This window comes from Phocoena phocoena, chromosome X (assembly GCF_963924675.1).
Source record: "Phocoena phocoena chromosome X, mPhoPho1.1, whole genome shotgun sequence".
In the NCBI taxonomy this organism is placed as follows: domain Eukaryota; kingdom Metazoa; phylum Chordata; class Mammalia; order Artiodactyla; family Phocoenidae; genus Phocoena; species Phocoena phocoena.
In genome coordinates, this window is record NC_089240.1 from 126,559,917 (window position 1) to 126,567,839 (window position 7,923).

General features: G+C 39.7%; 1 non-coding gene across 1 annotated transcript; it reads right to left on the bottom strand.

The window, feature by feature from the left end:
- Nucleotides 1–7,032: 7,032 nt before the first annotated feature.
- On the bottom strand, nt 7,033–7,134 carry LOC136143126 (U6 spliceosomal RNA). Its single transcript, XR_010657835.1, has one exon. It is a non-coding gene; the product is annotated as a U6 spliceosomal RNA (small nuclear RNA).
- Nucleotides 7,135–7,923: the final 789 nt, after the last annotated feature.

Below are 7,923 nucleotides of genomic sequence, written 5' to 3' on the forward strand. Positions count from 1 at the left end.
TGTGGCACACGGGCCTCAGTAGTTGTGGCTCACGGGCTCCAGAGCACAGGTTCAGTAGTTGTGGCGCATGGGCTTAGTTGCTCCGCGGCATGTGGGATCCTCCTGGACCAGGGCTTGAACTCACATCCCCTGCATTGGCAGGAGGATTCTTAACCACTGCATCACCAGGGAAGTCCCCCCCTTCTCAATTTTTAAAGAATTATTTTGACAGTTATGTAGGTCTTTGAAATAATTATTGTTTCTCTGTAGGTCTTCTAGCTTTTTTTTTTTTTTTTTTTTTTTTTGCGGTACGCGGGCCTCTCACTGTTGTGGCCTCTCCTGTTGTGGAGCACAGGCTCCCGACGTGCAGGCTCAGCAGCCATGGCTCACAGGCCCAGCCGCTCCACGGCATGTGGGATCTTCCCGGACCGGGGCACAAACCCGTGTTCCCTGCATTGGCAGGCGGACTGTCAACCACTGTGCCACCAGGGAAGCCCAGTCTTCTAGCTTTAAGTGCTAACAACAGCAACAAAAACAAGCTGGCACAGTGCCTCGCACATACTCGATAACTATTTGGGACATGAACAAATAACTAAATCCATGGAAGCACTTGAAATTGCTGAAGACACCTCAATTTGTCCAGAAACCAGAAGCATAGGACTCAATGTCCTGAAAACAGAATTCTTGCTTCCTTGGTAACTTCCTATGGAGTCAAGTAGAGTGAAGCTTAATAAATATGGACCAAGAGTGACCTAAAATACTCCAGTGTAATATGTAATACTTTCAGGTTCTTGACTCAAATTCAGTATTTCTGTGAGTTTGTATATGTGACTCTTCCTGTTTAGAAAGTTCTGCTATGAAGAGTTCCTGTATAATTTTCTTCAGTTTGTTTCAATAGTTGATTCTCAGATTTTAATCTGAAAATGGACTGAAAACAGAGAAAACTTACCTATTAGATTCCTTTTTTTTTTTTGGCTGCACCACACGGCATGCAGGGTTTTAGTTCCTCGACCAGGGATCGAACCCATGCCCCGTGCAGTGGAAGTGCAGAGTCGTAACCACTGGACGGCCAGGGAAGTCTCCAGATTCTTAATTAAATGATTCACTAAGATCTCTTTCAGTGGTTCACTTAAAATATACCTTTATGTAACGAGAGATGGCTATCTACATATTGTCATCTCTCCTACATTTTTTCCTACATCTTTTTCTATACCTTAGATTATTCTTTTCCTGAATCTTAGGGTCTCTGGAGAAAGAGAAAACTCTTGTCACAGTCCTCAACGAGCTGAATGCAATTTATTCTTCACAGTTTTGCAGGCTAGGTTCAGACAGCCATGTATTGTAGGGAGGAACTAATCTTTTTCCCTGCACTGAGGGGAGAAACTGACAACATGTGACTTTCATACAGGGCCAGATAGGGCAGGTGCCATCAGGACTACAGGAGAGGGGATCAGAAAGTGCTTCTTGGAGAAGGTGCTTTGGAGAATGTGCCTTGAAGGATAGATATGGCTTCAATTAGTAAAGATATGGAGAAGGGCCTTCTAGGCAGGGAGACTGTCCTGAGCGAAGCCTGGGTGGGTGGATGGAAGAGTGTGTGTGACTGGGTGATGGTGCATACTTCCTGGAATTCAGAAGACGTAAGCTATGGTGTGGCTGAAGAGGTGAATTGGGTCATATTGTAGAAGGCCTTGGGTGACAAGCTGAGACAGTTTGACTATGAGGGATGTTTAAAAGCTGCAAAGAGAACACGTGTAACCATGATATGATATGCACATTCGCATATTCAACAAACATATGGAACCCCTTGTGTTCTCCCTTTAGTAACGTGATCTTACCTGCAATGAGGTGAGATAGAATCAGCCTAGTAAACGAAGCCAAACCCAAACCTACCTAACTAGGTGGGCTCCAGGATCCACATTACTACTCTTGCTTGCTTCACAGGGGTTTCAAATGACAAATTTTGTCAGAGGCTCTTCCTCTAGGTCACAGCTGTGCCAAGCCAATAGTTCTGGATGCCAGTCGCCAGTGGAGTAAGCATTGGGTGTGAATGCCACCACAGGCACCCAGTCGGCTTCTTGCAGATGCCCTTTGGCCAATGTGAACTGGGGTCACATGTTGAGAAGCGGCCCCAGTTCCCTTCAGTGGATGCTTCTTGAGCTGCCACTCTGTGCCAGGTGCTGGGGACAAGCAGTCACGAGACCAGATTCTGGCCTTGTGCTCACACTCCAGTGACAAAGGCTCGAACAGTGATCAGGCATCCTAGAAAGTAGCAAGTGCCCTGAAAGAGATGTAGACACTGAGCTCTAGAGGGCTGAGGGAGGAGGAATCTGGGGAGAGCATGTGCATGATTCTGGAAAATCTTGAGAAAAATGGTATCTTTTTGGACACATTCATATATCCAGATCCCCAGATCCCTTCAGGCCTCATAGATGCTCTGGAGTATGTTTGGCAAACATCAGAAACAGATTTTTATTTGGAGACCATGCTATTTGGCTTCAGCATTAGTACCATCCAGATAGTACAAGGATTATGTGTTTCTCAGAGAAGGTGGAGACACTCCCTGTTTAATGCGAAGAAAATCCATAACACTTGGTGGAAGAAATTTGTGAACATCAACATCACTTTCATATCTAAAACCACATAAAGGATTCAAGTAAACTTTTTTCTAATTACACATAAAAGAGAGTTTGTATAGTGGCAGATCTTAACATCATCTCTAGGCTTGTATCAAGGTGACTGGACAAGTTAGCATGAGAAAGCTTAGTGCCTTCGGTCAAGTAGGCTGCCATTGTGATTGATGGGGAGCTGAAATTAGGGAGAGACTAAAGAAATTTGACTTCATGGAGAAGCTGGCGGCAGTTTAAGAGCATTCTTGGGTGAGGAGCAATCCCAGTTTCTCCAGCCCATAGCATTGCTATGAGAATCATAGCACTGTGTGCCAAAGTCAGTTCTAACCTGGGAAGTCTTGGTAGTTGAAAACAGGTTCTCTTATCTTTATTTGAAATGTACAGTTACATGATTGTTGACTTCCCTTGTGTGGCTAGAAAGGCTATTTTTGATCTAGAAACATCTCTTTCTTCAAAGGTGAACTGAATAGTCTATCCAGTGTCCAAAGACAGCACTCACCAGTTTCTTCAATTCTTGTTCTTGGGTAAGAAAATGCTTTTCACCTTTTAGATTTTTGCTTTATACTTACTTTTTATATTGTACTGTGTGTTTGTAATCTAATGGAAGTAAGAGTCCTCTGTGTTTTGAAACTGTCAAGTTGTAAGTGATTGGGGGTAAATCTAAGTAATGAACTGCATTTTAAAATAATAACACCTGAATTAGTCAATAATTCAATAATTCATACAATCAAGATGTGCTCAGTTAAAGCACAGGTCAAGATGTAACATCATTCAACTAGTCACAATCAACTCTTAACACTGGTGAATTGAATACATGTGAAATTGTGTAGCAAATATTATTTGTGTAAACAAATAATAAAAATATCTGTTTAGAGATGTCATTGATTTTTACCAGCTACAGATTTAAAATGCAAACCATATCTTATTCTACTTAGACACTCTAAAGGTAGCACTCTACCCATTTCCCTTAGAGAATTATAAAATCAAATGCAGGAAAGAAAAGATGTCTTGGTTTTGGTAAATTGGAGATTTTAGATCAATGGTGTGTGTGTGTGTGTGTGTGTGTGTGTGTGTGTGTGTATACATGCATGTAAACTCAATTGTAGAACAAATGAAAAGAGAACTGAACTTGAATGCAAATTTTTTGCATCTAATATTATATTTATATAGGTGTGTATATGATGATATATTCTCATAAATGAAAAATCAACCTGAAGTCAGGGAGCCTGATTCTGCCAGCTCCACTTTTCATTTTCAAGACTGCTTTGGCTATTCGGGATCTTTTGTGTTTCCATACAAATTGTGAAATTTTTTGTTCTACTTCTGTGAAAAATGCCAGTGGTAGTTTGATAGGGATTGCATTGAATCTGTAGATTGCTTTGGGTAGTAGAGTCATTTTCACAATGTTGATTCTTCCCATCCAAGAACATGGTATATCTCTCCACCTATTTGTATCGTCTTTAATTTTTTTCTTCAGTGTCTTATAATTTTCTGCATACAGGTCATTTGTCTCCTTAGGTAGGTTTATTCCTAGATATTTTATTCTTTTTGTTGCAGTGGTAAATGGGAGTGTTTTCTTGATTTCACTTTCAGATTTTTCATCACTAGTGTATAGGAGTGCCAGAGATTTCTGTGCATTAATTTTGTATCCTGCTCCTTTACCAAATTCATTGATTAGCTCTAGTAGTTTTCTATTAGCATCTTTAGGATTCTCTATGTATAGTATCATGTCATCTGCAAACAGTGACAGCTTTACTTCTAATTTTCCGATTTGGATTCCTTTTATTTCTTTTTCTTCTCTGACTGCCGTGGCTAAAACTTCCAAAACTATGTTGAATAATAGTGAATAATAGTTGCCCACTCTCACTATGGTGAGAGTGGGCAACCTTGTCTTGTTCCTGACCGTAGTGGGAATGGTTTCAGTTTTTCACCATTGAGGACGATGTTGGCTGTGGGTTTGTCATATATGGCCTTTATTATGTCGAGGAAAGTTCCCTCTATGCCTACGTTCTGCAGGGTTTTTATCATAAATGGGTTTTGAATTTTGTCAAAAGCTTTCTCTGCATCTATTGAGATGATCATATAGTTTTTCTCCTTCAATTTGTTAATATAATGTATCACGTTGATTGATTTGCATATATTGAAGAATCCTTGCATTCCTGGAATAAACCCCACTTGATCATGCTGTATGATCCTTTTAATGATGTGTTGTTGGACCTGACTTCAGACTATACTACAAAGCTACAGTAATCAAGACAGTATGGTACTGGCACAAAAACAGAAAGATAGATCAATGGAACAGGATAGAAAGCCCAGAGATAAACCCGTGCACATATGGTCACCATATCTTTGATAAAGGAGGCAAGAATATACAGTGGAGAAAAGACAGCCTCTTCAATAAGTGGTGCTGAGAAAACTGGACAGGTACATGTAAAACTATGAAATTAGAACACTCCCTAACAACATACACAAAAATAAACTCAAAATGCATTAAAGACCTAAATGTAATGCCAGACGCTATCAAACTCTTAGAGGAAAACATAGGCAGAACACTCTATGACATAAATCACAGCAAGATCCTTTATGACCCACCTCCTAGAGAAATGGAAATAAAAACAAAAATAAACAAATGGGACCTAATGAAACTTCAAAGCTTTTGCACAGCAAAGGAAACCATAAACAAGACCAAAAGACAACCCTCAGAATGGCAGAAAATATTTCCAAATGAAGCAACTGACAAAGGATTAATCTCCAAAATTTACAAGCAGCTCAATAACAAAAAAACAAACAACCCCATCCAAAAATGGGCAGAAGACCTAAATAGACATTTCTCCAAAGAAGATATACAGATTGCCAAGAAACACATGAAAGAATGCTCAGTATCATTAATCATTAGAGAATTGCAAATCAAAACTACAATGAGATATCATCTCACACCAGTCAGAATGGCCATCATCAAAAAATCTACAAACAGTAAATTGCTGGAGAGGGTGTTGAGAAAAGGGAACCCTCTTGCACTGTTGGTGGGAATGTAAATTGATACAGCCACTATGGAGAACAGTATGGAGGTTCCTTAAAAAAACTACAAAAAGAACTACCACATGACCCAGCAATCCCACTACTGGGCATATACCCTGAGAAAACCATAATTCAAAAAGGGTCATGTACCAAAATGTTCATTGCAGCTCTATTTACAATAGCCAGGACATGGAGGCAACCTAAGTGTCCATCAACAGATGAATGGATAAAGAAGATGTGGCACATATATACAATGGAGTATTACTCAGCCATAAAAAGAAACAAAATTGAGTTATCTGTAGTGAGGTGGATGGACCTAGAGTCTGTCATACAGAGTGAAGTAAGTCAGAAAGAGAAAAACAAATACCGTATGCTAACACATATATATGGAATCTAAGGAAAAGAAAAAAGGTCATGAAGAACCTAGGGGTAAGACAGGAATAAAGACAGAGACCTACTAGAGAATGGACTTGAGTATATGGAGGGGGGAAGGGTAAGCTGTGACGAAGTGAGAGAGTGGCATGGACATATATACACTACCAAACATAAAATACATAGCTAGTGGGAAGCAGCCGCATAGCACAGGGAGATCAGCTCGGTGCTTTGTGACCACCTAGAGGGGTGGGATAGGGAGGGTGGGAGGGAGGCAGACGCAAGAGGGAAGAGATATGGGAACATATGTATGTGTATAACTGATTCACTTTGTTATAAAGCAGAAAATAACACAACATTTTAAAGCAATTATGCTCCAATAAAGATGTCAAAAAAGAAAATCAATGTACATATTTCCTTTGAACTGTGATATATAAAATAAAACGTAACATATTATTGCAATTAATGTAATATGGTGTTTAGGTACCCTGGGAACTTTGATACTTCTGTAATGAAAATGTGAACAAATATGAAAAATAAATTTATAAATCTTAGGATGTAACAGTTATACTCAATGTCACCCATTTCTTCCAAAGGGGGCATTTTCCCAAGTATTCAACTGGTGAGTTCCATAAATACATTTTGAAAAATTGCATGGGACTTAGATGTGTCTCATGCCAAGTTGCTCATTTTATAAAAACATCTCAGTAGATACACAAGTTGTCCTTGTGCACCCTTGAAATTCCATACTGGGAATATTTCCTTAGTATAGGAATTCCAATGTGGTGTACACCTGATGAACAGCTTTTACCTTGTTTCTGGCTTCGAAGTTATTTAGACGTCAGAGATTAAGGTCATATTAATTTATGGTTCATACTGTTTGCAAAAAGGAGAACATTACCTTACATAGATAATTCTGAAAGAGAAACATATGTAATGCACAATCATTGCAATTGCTCTTTTTTATGTTGGAAGAAAGTCTTTCCTGTTTTCCCTTTTTTAAATTTCAGATTTATTGAAGCATAATGAACATGGCAAAAATATGGAACGCTTCACAAATTTGTCCATCATCCTTGCAAAGTGCCATGCTAATCTTCTCTGTATCATTCCAATTTTGGAATATGTGCAGCTGAAGCAAGCAGTCCTTGTAATAGTTCTTTAAAAGAGAAGTTTACGTGAGAGTCCTTTATCCGTAGTGCAGGCTATGCTGGGCACTCTTTTGGGAGCACCTGGGACTGAAACCAGTAAACTAGTTAAAAGTGACCTATGTAGTTACCACATTCATCTTTCCCTGGACCCTTTATAAACTTTGGGGGGCTCCCAGACTAGCATTTTTATCCCAGAGCTCATTAAATATTTATTGTTAGGTTTTCAGATTTTCCTTTCTGTCATTCCTAAGTTAGAATGTCTTTGGCCATCGAAGGTGCTTGAGGATGGGAGATAAATCAAAACAAAGACATGTTCCCAGTGATCCTAAACCTATGAAAAGCCCTGAGATGTCTTGTAATCAAGAAACCTGCTTCACTATATTTAACTCATCATTTTCCAAACGTACCCAACCAAGGAACACTTCACTTTTACTTTTGCTGCACACCTTTTAACACCGTTTGGTGCTAGTGCTCTGTGGGAGTAATGACCTCTAGGAAAGCCTTGGGTTACTTGTACTAGGCTATTTCATATATGTGAGCAATGGCATCTGGCCTTAGTATTCTGGAAATCCCCAGGAAAAAGATTTGCCAGCCCTTTCTGAGCAAGAAGACCAGCAGTTAATCGCAACTCTTAGGAAAACAGACCATGAATGTTTGCATTGATTTAGGCTCTGGCAGGTTTGGAGGTAACAAAAACTGCTGGGCTAGCTCCAGTCGGTTCAGAAACTGTCTTTCTAGGCTTAGCACTTTTTCTGCTGCTGAGATGAGGACAGAAAACG